Source organism: Somniosus microcephalus, chromosome 8 (genome assembly GCF_052327205.1).
Source record: "Somniosus microcephalus isolate GS21.2 chromosome 8, FLI_Smic_1.0, whole genome shotgun sequence".
NCBI lineage: Eukaryota > Metazoa > Chordata > Chondrichthyes > Squaliformes > Somniosidae > Somniosus > Somniosus microcephalus.
The window spans coordinates 115,990,921-116,003,882 of NC_140994.1; the positions used below are offsets into that span (position 1 = coordinate 115,990,921).

General features: G+C 47.5%; 1 protein-coding gene across 1 annotated transcript in view; it reads right to left on the bottom strand.

Annotated features, from left to right (window-relative positions):
* LOC147113754 (F-box/WD repeat-containing protein 11-like) overlaps positions 1–12,962 on the bottom strand; it is a 180,209-nt gene that overhangs the window by 147,692 nt on the left and 19,555 nt on the right.

The following is a 12,962-nucleotide window of genomic DNA, read 5'->3' on the forward strand; positions in this document are numbered from 1 at the left end:
TGCAACATTGATCAAATCACACACACCACAAGGTCGCAGAGTTTGATCCTGCGGAGTTGACCAACCTCAACCAGAGCCAGTACCTGGGATGGTACAACTGGCCTCAGCACCTCTGAGCGACTAGGGAGGGGATAAGGAATTAGGCAGCAAGAGTGAAAGTGTCCGAGAGCACAAGTGGGTGAGAGCGTGTGATGAAGGAATGTGCGCTCGGGCGTGAAACTCGACATGGAAGAACAGCTCTCGACACTCACCATCTAGACTCACATGAAAAGTGCCATTGGAATACACATTTGAAAACTAGAATTAGCCTAACATTTTTAGGAACATGAAAAGGCCATTAGACCCAAAAAGTCTGTCCCTTTTCCACAGATTAGCCACTCAGCCCATTTGATGTCATCCCCCCAGAAGATTATCTTCCTGTTATCTTCCTATTATATCTAACTCCTTAAATAGGTTCAGTGCCTGGTCTCAATTATCCCTCCTTGCAACTCATTGCAGCAGTTGATCGCCCACTGTGTAAAGCAATATTTCCTGACATCAGTTCTAAATTTACTTGTCACAACCCTGAATCTCTGTCTCTTGCCCTGGCATACCTAAACGTATTGCTTTGGATTTACATTTTCTGTCACACCAAGTACCTTATGTGCCTCTATAAGATCGTCTGTGACATGTCTCAAAGGCCCAAGGGCCCTTGCTTATCAAGTCACTCTCACCTCTTCACTGACACGGAGGATCTGCCTCATCGCTCTCCTCTGCACTGGCTCTAAGACCTGGATAGCCCCTTTATATCACGGACCAGGACTAAGTAATGTTCCAAGTGCAGGCTGACTAGGACACTCTACAGCTTTAGCGTGACTTCTGGTTCTGGGTATTTAAACTCAACTAATTTGGCAATTTAACCCAGCATCCTATTTATTTTCTTTATTGCTACCTCACAAGTTAACTACCACCAGCCCCCCCAACCCCCACCAAGTCTTTTTCAACCTCCACTTTCACTTCCAGTAGGCAGTCATTTGCATGTTTCTGTATTTAACTCCCATTTGCCATTAGCACATATACAAACCCTGCTGTGCTCTCTGATTATGTCTGTCCCCTCAGAGTCCACAGCTCCTTCCCCAACTTGGTGTCATCCAAAAATATAACTCCTTTGCTTTGAGACTGCAATTTCAGGTCATTAATGCACACTAGGGACAAGAGACCCCAGCAAAAACCCCTGGAGAAACCCTTTGCAAATGTCCTCTGCTTCCTGTCCTTTAACCAGTCACTAACCCATGTCTTACCTTTGATATCTAGTACTCATCTCCGTATTGCCATGCAGTACTTTATCAAAAGACTTTTGAAGGCTAAGAAGCATTACATCATAGGACTTCTCTGCTTTCCACCCCTCCGTAATGTCTACGGTCTCTCTTTTTTAAAGCTACATAGGCCATCACATCTTAAAATTATTTTCATGCATCTATTCTTCCATTTCGCTTCCGATTACTGATTTAATTTGTTTTCCTATTATGGAGAGAGCAGCAGGTACAGTAGTGTAGTGAGTATGATACTGGGTGAGAAGTCCAGAGGTTGAGCTCAAATCCCACCGTGGCAAGTTGCTAGCCCCGGAATGTCATACAGAACAGAGCCGGGTCTTTAGAAGGACCAGAGTGCAAGATGCAATTCAATCCCCATTTTAAACTCATACATTTTTTCCTCATTTTTATATTTACATTATATAAGTTATGTCCTTATTTATAATGGAAACTACTTACATAAATTGGTCATGCTGTAATTACACCCTTCTGCCAGTTGTGGTGCTGTGGTGCTTCCACGGATTGGAGAATATGATTACAATGCAACAAGTTTACACAGGCAATTCCCATTATAAATGTGGACAATGGAATTTTAATTGAAAACATGACAGGAGATTTGCACAGATGCAAAATTATGATCCCACCATGGCCTCGTCCCCTCGACCCCCGCCTCGCCTCGTCCCCGCGACCCCCGCCTCCTCGCCCGCCCCTCGCCCCCGCCTCGCCCGCCCCTCGCCCCCACCTCGCCCCTCGCCCCCACCTCGCCCCTCGCCCCCACCTCGCCCCTCGCCCCCACCTCGCCACCGTATCCCTCGACCCCACCTCCCCACCGTATCTCTCGACCCCACCTCCCCACCGTATCCCTCGACCCCACCTCCCCACCGTATCCCTCGACCCCACCGTATCTCTTGACCCCACCTCCCCACCGTATCCCTCGACCCCACCATATCCCTTAATCCTACCTTCTGCCGCTATCTTTCAATCCCGTCTCTTTACAGAAACTCATCTTTTGACTCCAAGTTCAAGGGTTCACCGTTAAACAGCACAGTAACCGTTAAACTGTGGTGCGTGCGAACCCATATAATGCACAGCATTTAGAGAGAAATCGAAAAAAATAAAAATTGCTTTTTTAAAAACAAAAAAAGAGACTTAAAATACTTCTGGAAAATATGTATAAAACACACTATGAATGTTTGCTTTAGGTCAGTTTTCACATTACTTACCAGAATCCAAGAATTTTTTCAGATGCTCCTTCTCAACACTTGAGTAATCTCTGCAGGAGGCGGTGATATCTGTCCTTCCAACTCAAACTAACTAAACAAACCTCAGCTTTCAGTCCACCTGACTGTTTGGCCAGGGAGGTGCCAGACTGAAAGGCAAACAGCACAAGTGAACTGTTTGTACAGGTGATTGTTGGGCCATGGCTCTTGCCATCGCCCTTTCATGCACGCCGTTGAAGGAAGTGGGCGATTTCGGAACAATTACAGTTGGGTCGGAATGAAGAGATTAAAAGTGTTTGAGACTTAGTTGGAACCCAGCACATAATGGCTCACCCAGTGTTTAATATGGTGAGCAACAGGGCAGCAAGGTCCCAGGTGCAGAGTTATCTTCTCTCAGCTGAGATGGTAGTAACGCCGCTCAAAGTACTGTAATCTCATTGCCCGTGGGCTAGGAAGCTTCATCCCCTTACGCCCCCACCTCAATGAATTTTGAGCTCGGCACGATGTTGAGCTCTTTTTCCGCCGCCTTCGTCTCCGTGCCCACTTCTCTGGCCAGGAGTCTTCCCCCCGCACAACTGACTCTTTCTCCCGCTTGCAGAATTCCCGTTCTACCTGGACCCCTCCCCCTGGCCTCTTACCCTCTCTAGATCTTTTCATCGCTAACTGCCGCCGTGACATCGGCCGTCTCCATTTCTCTGCTCCCCTCACTCACTCCAACCTACCTCCCTCTGAACTTGCAGCACTCCATTCTCTTAGATCCAACCCTGACATGGTCATTAAACCCGCTGACAAGGGTGGTGCTGTTGTTGTTTGGCGTACTGACCTCTACCTAGCGGAAGCTGAACGCCAACTCTCCGACACCTCCTCCTACCTCCACCTGGACCATGACCCCACTACCGAACATCAAACCACCGTTTCCAAGACTGTCACTGACCTCATCTCCTCTGGAGATCTTCACCCCGCAGCCACCAACCTCATAGTTCCCCAACCCCACACAGCCCGCTTCTACCTCCTTCCCAAGATCCACAAACAGGACTGCCCTGGTAGACCCATCGTTTCAGCCTGTTCTTGCCCCACGGAACTTATCTCATCCTATCTTGACTCTATCTTTTCTCCCCTTATCCAGTCTCTTCCCACCTACATCCGCGACTCTTCGGACGCCCTCCGCCACTTTAACAGTTTCCTGGCCCCAACCGCTTCCTTTTCACCATGGACGTACAATCCCTCTACACCTCCATCCCCCACCCAGATGGCCCGAGGGCGCTCCGCTTCTTCCTTGAACAGAGGCCCGACCAGTCCCCATCCACCACGACCCTCCTCCGCCTGGCTGAACTTGTTCTCACATTGAACAACTTCTCCTTTAACTCCACTCATTTCCTCCAAATCAAAGGTGTTGCCATGGGTACCCGCATGGGTCCTAGCTATGCCTGCCTTTTCGTGGGCTATGTGGAACAATCTTTGTTCCAGTCCTACTCGGGTTCCCTCCCTCACCTCTTTTTCCGATACATTTATGACTGTATCGGTGCCGTTTCCTGCTCTCGCCCCGAACTTGACAATTTCATTCACTTTGCCTCCAATTTCCACCCTTCCCTCACCTTCACATGGTCCATCTCTGACTCTTCCCTTCCCTTCCTCGACTTCTCCGTCTCCATCTCTGGGGATAGGTTATCGACCAATATTCACTGCAAGCCCACTGACTCCCACAGCTACTTGGACTACACTTCCTCCCACCCCGCTTCCCGTAAGGACTCTATTCCATTCTCCCAGTTTCTCCGTCTCCGCCGTATCTGCTCCGACGATGCCACCTTCCACACCAGTGCTTCAGACATGTCCTCCTTTTTGCACAACCGAGGATTCTCCTCTACCGTGGTTGACACTGCCCTCGACTGTGTCAGTTCTATCACCCGCACTTCTGCCCTCACCCCTGCCCCTCCCTCCCGGAACCACGATAGGGTTCCTTGTCCTCACCTTTCACCCCACCAGCCTCCACATTCAACGGATCATCCTCCGGCATTTCCGCTACCTCCAAAATGATCCCACCACCAAACGTATCTTCCCCTCCCCTCCCCTTTCAGCATTCCGTAGGGACCGCTCCCTCCGAGAAACCCTAGTCCACTCCTCTATCACCCCAAACAGCCCTTCCCCTTCGCCTGGCACCTTCCCGTGCAAGCAGAGGAGATGTAACACCTGCCCCTATACCTCCCCCCTTCCCACTGTCCAGGGCCCCAAACACCCCTTCCAGGTGAAACAGCGATTTACTTGTACTTCTCGCAATCTAGTATACTGTATTCGTTGCTCATGATGCGGTCTCCTCTACATTGGGGAGACCAAACGCAGATTGGGTGACCGTTTTGCGGAACACCTCCGTTCAGTCCGTAAGGGTGACCCCGAGCTTCCGGTCGCCTGTCATTTTAATTCACCGCTTCATTTCCCACTCGGACCTCACCGTCCTTGGCCTCTTGTATTGTTCCACGGAAGCTCAACGTAAACTCGAGGAACAGCACCTCATCTTCCGATTAGGCACTCTGCAGCCTTCCGGACTCAATATCGAGCTCAACAATTTCAGATCATAACCTCGGCCCCTATTACACATTTATTCTTGTAATTTTTCCACTCCTTTTCTCCCCCCCCCCCCCTTTCCTTTTGTTTCTCTCTCTCACCTGGCAGCTATCTATTGCCCTGCCAGTACACTTTACACCTAATCTCAGCCTATTACCATCTCGTCTAGCTCTTTTGTTTCTTTCACTTCTTTTGTCCGATCGCAGCCCTGCCTTCGATCTATTTTCTTTTCTTTCCAGTTTTGAAGAAGGGTTCGACCCGAAACGTCAACTCAAATTTCTCTCCACGGATGTTGCCTGACCTGCTGAGTTTTTCCAGCATTTTCTGTTGTTATTTTGCACATTATAGATATTGGGCGACAAAAGGCTCAGGCACAGCTGTGATCCTTCCCATAGTCAAAGAACCTGCTAACATTTACTGTCTAGTGTCACATGCGGCAGGCACCTAGACCGTAGGCCCCGTGGAAACATACCCAGCGAGGAGTCAACACCTCATGTTGGGGGGGTGGGGTGGGGGGGGGGGGGGGGGGGGAGGGGGCACGTGGAGAGGGTGGTGGTAGCAAATCCCAGATAGTAAGAGTGGGCACAGCTCTGCCCTGCCTGAAAATGTCCCTGATCTGAAGGTCAGAACCACCTTTAGTATGCACCTACTCAAAGAGAAAGTGGTTTCAATTGGTGGGAAATGCTGTATGTAGAGTTACACTAACACTGCAGTATTGCACTTCCAGAGAGTCGAGGTAATCTCCCATTACAGAAGATATGTGAGGGAAGCTGTAACTATTGATATCATTTATTGCAGTCTCCTGGAGCTTGCTTGATCACCTCCAGAGGTCCGATGAATTTACTAGAGAACCCCCCCCCCCCACTTAAAGTGGCCCATGGTTTTTTTTGTTTGTGTTTTTGCCTTGATCGGGAGTTGGCAGGGTGGGGGTGGTGGAGGGCGATGGTGTGTGTCAGCTGCACCATGTCTGTATGAGACAGACCTGATAGACCAGTCGGTGACTGTGCTTCTTTGTATTTGCGTAACTACCACTGGGGATGCCAGAATGAATGACAGTTCATGAGGGGCAATTGTGGAGTATGGCAACAGTATATCGTCAGGTCAGCAGTGTATGAGAGTGCGTCTCAGCCCTTGAACTTTGACACCACCAGAGGCTGCACGGACATGAAAAAAAGATGTTCTGAAGGGAAGTCTAGGCAGCACTGGTGGCAACATGAAGGAAAAAGGATTGAAGGGGTATTGGGAACAGGGAGGGTAAATGTGGTTAGAACTATTTGCTCGCATGGAGGGTAAATAGTGACACAGAGGGGTTGGACCGAATGGCTGGGTTCCGTGTTGTAACTTCTATGTATGTATTTTTATGTAATCAACTGCACTGCCCCCACGTCCATCAAACTTTTACAGAATTGGTGGCCAAAAAACACAAACGCAATCTCTTTGGAAGCCTTCTTTTGCATCATTAGGCCTGTCCAACCCTAGCATCAAACTGCATTGAATTCTGCCCTAAAAGTACAAAACACAATGTACCGAAAATCAATAGTTTAGTTTCTAATTTGTCAAATACGTAAACCAAATGTTTCCATTAACTACAGAGCCCACCACACCTGGATTAAAACACTTGTTCTTACCAATGTGGGTAAAGGGATCTCCCAAGGTGGGGCTGAGACAGACAGACCAGAAGGTCTCTGGGTTTTGGTCCCTAGTCTGCGCTGAATTGGCTGATCTCGGAGGGCAGCAGTTGGGGTGCTACAATTAGCCTCAGTACCCTTCTGTGGGGGGGGGGGGGGGGAAGGTGGGGGAGGTTGAAGGGCATGAAAAGAGAGTCAGACTGAATCCCTACTCCTGATCACTATCTAGTGACCCTGATGGAAAGTACATGCATGTGGATGCTGGGCGAGAATGGAATCAGGCTCAGCTTAATGGCTGAATTTATTGTCTGGATTCTCAGAGGAGGAATAGCCACTTGGGCAAGGCAGCAATTCCAGGAGGGGAAATAATATTGAGGGACTAAGTTTAAGAATTGTTCTTGCTTCCATTAGAAGCTTATCGTGACTGACACCTGTAGGACCAACTATCTGCGTGCCTATTAAAAGGGTCACTGAAGCACAACATGGCCCTCCTTAGAAGAGGAACAAAAAAACACTACCAACCACATTAGTGAAGAACTGGAAAAGAACCCTTCTCCGACTTCGGAAAGCCTACTCGAAGTATGTTGACCATTAAAAATCGTGGAGTCTAAAGCAGCATTTTAGTCTTTTCTCCAATTGAAATTTAAAGCTTATTTATTTATATTCTTCATACAAGAACCTTAGTCTTCATTTTGTTCCCAAATTTTAGAAAGACAGACAGACCTTTCACCTTTCACAACCACCAGACGCCTCAAAAGCGCTTTACAGCCAACGACGTAATTTTTTGGTGTGTAGTCACTGTTGTAATGTGGGAAGCACGGCAGCCAATTTGCATACAGCAAGCTCCCACAAACAGCAATGCGATAATGACCAGATAATCTGCTTTTGTTATGTTGATTGAGAGATAACTATTGGCCAGGACACCGGGTAATAACTCCCCAGCTCCTCTTTGAATAGTGCCATGGGCTCTTTAAAGTCCACCTGAGAGAGCAGACGGGGCCTCGGTTTAACGTCTCATCCGAAAGACGGCACCTCCAACAGTGCAGCACTCCCTCAGCACTGCACTGGAGTGTCAGCCTAGCTTTATGTGTTCAAGTCCCTGGAGTGGGAATTGAATCCACAACCTTCTGACTCAGAGGCGAGGGTGCTACCAACTGAGCCACAGCGGACACGTTAGCACTAAATTTACTTTTTGCTTTGCACATTTTCACTCTAACCTCATCTGTTTTTCAACTCCCAATTGTAGCTTCACTTCTCATTCAATTTGTACGGGTACAGTAAATGTTGAGAATGAATAAACTGGGGCCTGAAGGAAGACTTTGCTGATCTTTCAATTCCCAATATCTGTTCCAAACATTGTGGCTCAGTGACCTAGGTTTTACTCCGAGAAATCATTTTAATTTTAGTCATGAATTTTGAATTTTAGTCTCATTTTAGTCCCAACTTTAATCTTGTTGATAAAATAAAATAATTTTAGTCACTAATCATTTTCCTCTTAAATTTTAATTATCAAAAATACACTGGATTAAAGCTTTGCTGAACTTGTCTACTGCCTGTTACGGTCCTTTATCCAGATCAGCAGACGAATCTTGCTCAAGATTTTTAGTAACAAGGTTGGACAACACGGCATGTTCTGGAGATAAAACGCTTTCAAACATGGAGACAGAATGTAAACACAGCGAGTGTTAGGACTATGCCGAGGACCGATCACAGCTCCTGCAAACTGCCAGTCAGGCCCGATTCAAGCCTGCAGTTTTGCTGCTGAGCGGTGCCCAGCAGGCGACAGCACCTTGAATTAAGGCTGTAGAACAGTTGTTAATAGACATGGTACCCTGCCTCCATCCCCTGGGCCCTAAGCCAGTTCGGTCAGCAGGGGGACCAAAAATAAAGAAAGCGTGGTGAAATTAAACAGAATAAAAAGAAAGCACAAGTGGAGAATGAACGATAAGATTGTAGAGCACCAGAAAAAAACTGCAGCAAAACAGTGAAATGCAGAGGCTCCGACAACTCCCAATAAGTTTCTTTAAAATCCGTACTCAATTTTCACGCTTCGTCAGAAACATAGGAACAGGAGGAGGCCATTCAGCCCCTTGAGCCCATTCCACCATTCAATTAGACCATGGCCGATCTGTACCTCAACTCCATTTTCCTGTCACATCCCTTGATACTCTTCCCCAACTAAAATCTAGTGATCTCAGTCTTGAGAGGCCCCAGCCGCCCTCCAGTAACTCACCGCAAGTGGCCATTATTCACGTGGACAGTGAGGGAATGCATGCCAGCTTACTGTGGGGTCATCACAGTCAGGTTCGATGCACTCGTAGCCAGATTCTTATCTGTGCTGCATTTACTGGATAGCGATCACGAGTATTCTTGCTTTAAACCCATTATAATGCTCCAGTTGAGACTAAACCTTGCGCCGTCCTGATCTGCAAGGATGTTTTGCTTTAAACAGAGTCTCAGTCATTTTTACAAATGTTAGAAGGGTCAAAGCTATCATTTTAAGACCCCTGTGTAGAGGAAAAATATACACTGTACATTCTCACGTACAAAACACCCTTATTTTCCAGCCAATAGAAGAGCTGACATTATAGGCATCACTGACCGACCAGCCTGGTTCACACATACTTGTCTCATTACGGGTAATCAGTGGTGTCTTTTCGGTTTTGCAATGCAAGAATCACTCCCAAAGCCGCAGTTTGCCAGAGCTTGTCCCCAGGCCCCACATCAAGCCAGGATGCCAGATCAGCCTCTGACCCAGGAGTTCTAGCAGCACTTGATCTTGCCAGCAGGAGTTTACCAGCTGAAAAGCACAGGTCTGTGTCCTGCAATGGGACAAGATCCTTCTGGTAAGATCAGCTGCCAGACTCGACTGTGTGCACTAGCAGAATAACACCCACTGCAGTGATCCGCCTCCAAGCCAAGCTCTCTACTTTCAGCCTTCAAACAAATGCATTCTTCTCTTACACCCGGCATCCTTTCATTATTTCAGCATTCTGGCTGATTTTACTGCACTTTACTCCTGTTCTTACATGAATTCAGAAGTATTTATGACACAGGAGGGAGGTTTGACAGATTTCAAAAACACACATCCCAGCACCATCTTCCACAATTACTCAGTGGAACCGTCACAATCGTGATCTTCAGTTTCTACCAAGTTACACAGAATTTACAGCACAGAAACAGGCCATTCGGCCCAACAGGTCTATGCCAGTGTTATGCTCCACATGAGCCTCCTCCCACTATTTAATTCATCTCACCCTATCGGCATAACCTTCTATTCCTTTCTATCTCATGTACTTTTCTAGCTTCCCCTTAAATGTATCTATACTATTCGCCTCAACTACTCCGTGTGGTAACGAGTTCCACATTCTCACCACTCTCAGAGTAAAGAAGTTTCTCCTGAATTCCCTATTGGATTTATTAGGGACTATCTTATATTTATGGCCCCTGGTTTTGAACTCTTTCCTCCCCCACCCAAAGTGAACTGCTCTAACCAGAGTGCTATACTTACCATTAACCCTCTGGACTGAACAGGAAAATCAGACAGGATTCCCATTCCTTGACAGGTGCCCAAAGTGGACTGATCGACACCCTGAGCTCAGTGTGTGGAATCAGAGATGCAGGCCCAAGGTGCTGCGCGTCACGAGAGTGGACCCCACAGTTGGATCGTGGATAGAAAAATGTTTCTGCAGCTGGTAAATGCACAGTTTTTGTTAAAACTATTAAGCAAAAAATCTAAATCATGTTTCTTTAAGATATTGTGGCTTTACACTCAAACAGTATCAGTGTGTGGGGGTCTCAGGATGAAACACAGTCTGGTGCTAACCATTTTATTGGCATAAAATGCAACTCCAAGACAGTGAGTAAATGTACTGCTCGCAGGGTTCATTCTTTTGGACAGAAATGGAAGTGGCAGTCAGAAGCATCAACCAAGGACTCGAGCACGTTATCTAGCCTGAGGGAAGTATTGCGTCGCCATAGGTGCCATTCTTCGGATGAGATGTTAAAGCAGCCTGCCTGCTTAAGAGGCTGTTGAGATCCCATGGCACCAATTTAATGAGGAGCAGCGAGTTCCTTCAACTACCACCACAAAAACATGACCACTAAAAAGTGGTCATTCTTTGTGGGATCTTGCTGTGTGCCATGTGATACTATATAAATGCAACTCTTTTTATTCCCTCAAGGCAGTGGTCTCAGTCCCCCGATAGCCACGTGGGAAAATACAGTGTAGTACTAAAACATACAGACCAGACGGTGCCAGACCAAATCCCTGTCCTGTGCTGACAACACTGATCTCAAAGGAGCTGCAGTCCCATCATCATTTCTTCTCCGGGTATTTTGACTTCACGCTCCAGCTGGGTACGCTCGCCCAATGGGGGCAGCCATCAGAAATTCGGGTGCACTCTGGAAATGATTTGCTGATGGCTGAGAAATCGTGCACCACCTGCACCCAAATAGCAGACGTGCACTCCTGGACGGTGAGATTCTTCACTCGAGCACAAACTCAAATAACCAGTACTCTTTGCAGTGAGCCGAGCCTTCCAAACATCCCATCCGGGTCTTTCCCCAGATTCTCCTCTCCCCTTTCCCAATAGGAATCGATCCAGTCCTTCTTAAAACCATGCTACGGTTTTCTCCTCCACCACCCCCACTGGAAATCTAAAATTCTATCACATTCCTACTAAAAATGTTGCCTAAATTCATTTTCATCTGGCAACCTTGACTTTGAATCTTGTGCCCAAAAGAACTATCCTAGATGCAAATGCTCCACACCCATTAAAATCTTCAAGACCTTCTTTCCTTTCCTCTTCTCTCCCATCCCTTCCCCACACCACCCCATTTGCCTGCCTCTTCTGGGACTGCACACTCCAGAGGACAGACAACTTTCCATGATAACCCAGACCAGTAAGCTCAGGAAGCAGCCTCAGAGCCCTGTCTGGGATCTTTCCAATAACTACATCCATTCTGTAAAACGGAGACCGAAACTGAAGAATACTCCAGATCCACAGCCTGCTACACCGCCTTCAACTTCAACATCATACCCTTGGCTTTAGATCCCAACATTTTATTCACTTTCTTCAGTGTCTGCAAATACTAAAACAGTGGTTTTAAAAACCTGTCCACCAAAATTCATTCTTCTTTCACCCAATGATGTTACACTTCATCTGTCACCTCTCTCCCATTTGGCCAGGCCTCTCCAGAACCCTATGGATTATTGCACATCGGGCAGCATGAATGACCACTTCACCTCATTTGATGTCTTCCAGAAACATTCACCTTGGACACCAATCCACCCTCCAAGTCATTGATAACAATTAGAAACAGCAGCAGCTCCACACTGACCCCTGTGGGACTCCACTGGCAGCCAGTTCCCACTTTGATACCTCCATTTGTACCACCACTCATTGTTGTCCACCTCTCAGCCACACCTCACTCCAGCCTTGTTTATGCCCAAGGCACATACCTCGTCAGTCAGTTTTGTGACATAAAAACCTTCCTGAAATCTAATTTCACAACATCCACTAGCTCACCCCTACCCAATAGTTCTGTGACCAGTAAATTCATCAGACATGACCTGCCCCTTCTGAACCTATGCTGTTTCTCTTTAATCAGACTTTCCACCTGATATCTCCTTAACCACGACTCTGTCTTCGACACGAGTGTCCTCAACTCCATCCCACAACATGCTACCCGCCACCATCTCAGCACAACCCCAGCCCGCCATGAGGTTGAAAAGGCCATCCGACAACTGAAGAACAACAAGGCCTCAGGAGCAGATGGAATCCCCGCCGAGGCACTAAAGCATGGCGGAGAAGCACTACTGGTGCGAATTCATGAACTCATTTCTCTTATCTGGAAGCAGGAGAGCATGCCAGGGGATCTCAGAGACGCCGTAATTGTGACCATCTTCAAGAAAGGTGACAAGTCCGATTGTGGTAATTACAGAGGAGTTTCCCTGCTAGCTGCCACAAGGAAAGTCATCGCAAGAATCCTCCTCAATCGCCTTCTCCCAGTGGCCGAAGAGCTCCTCCCAGAGTCGTAATGCGGATTCCGCCCACTAAGGGGCACAATGGACATGATCTTCACCGCACGTCAATTACAAGAGAAATGCAGGGAACAGCACCAACCACTGTACATGGCCTTCTTTGATCTCACAAAGGCCTTCGACACTGTCAACCATGAGGGATTATGGAGTGTCCTCCTCAAATTCGGCTGCCCTCAAAAGTTTGTCACTATCCTCCGCCTGCTTCACGACGACATGC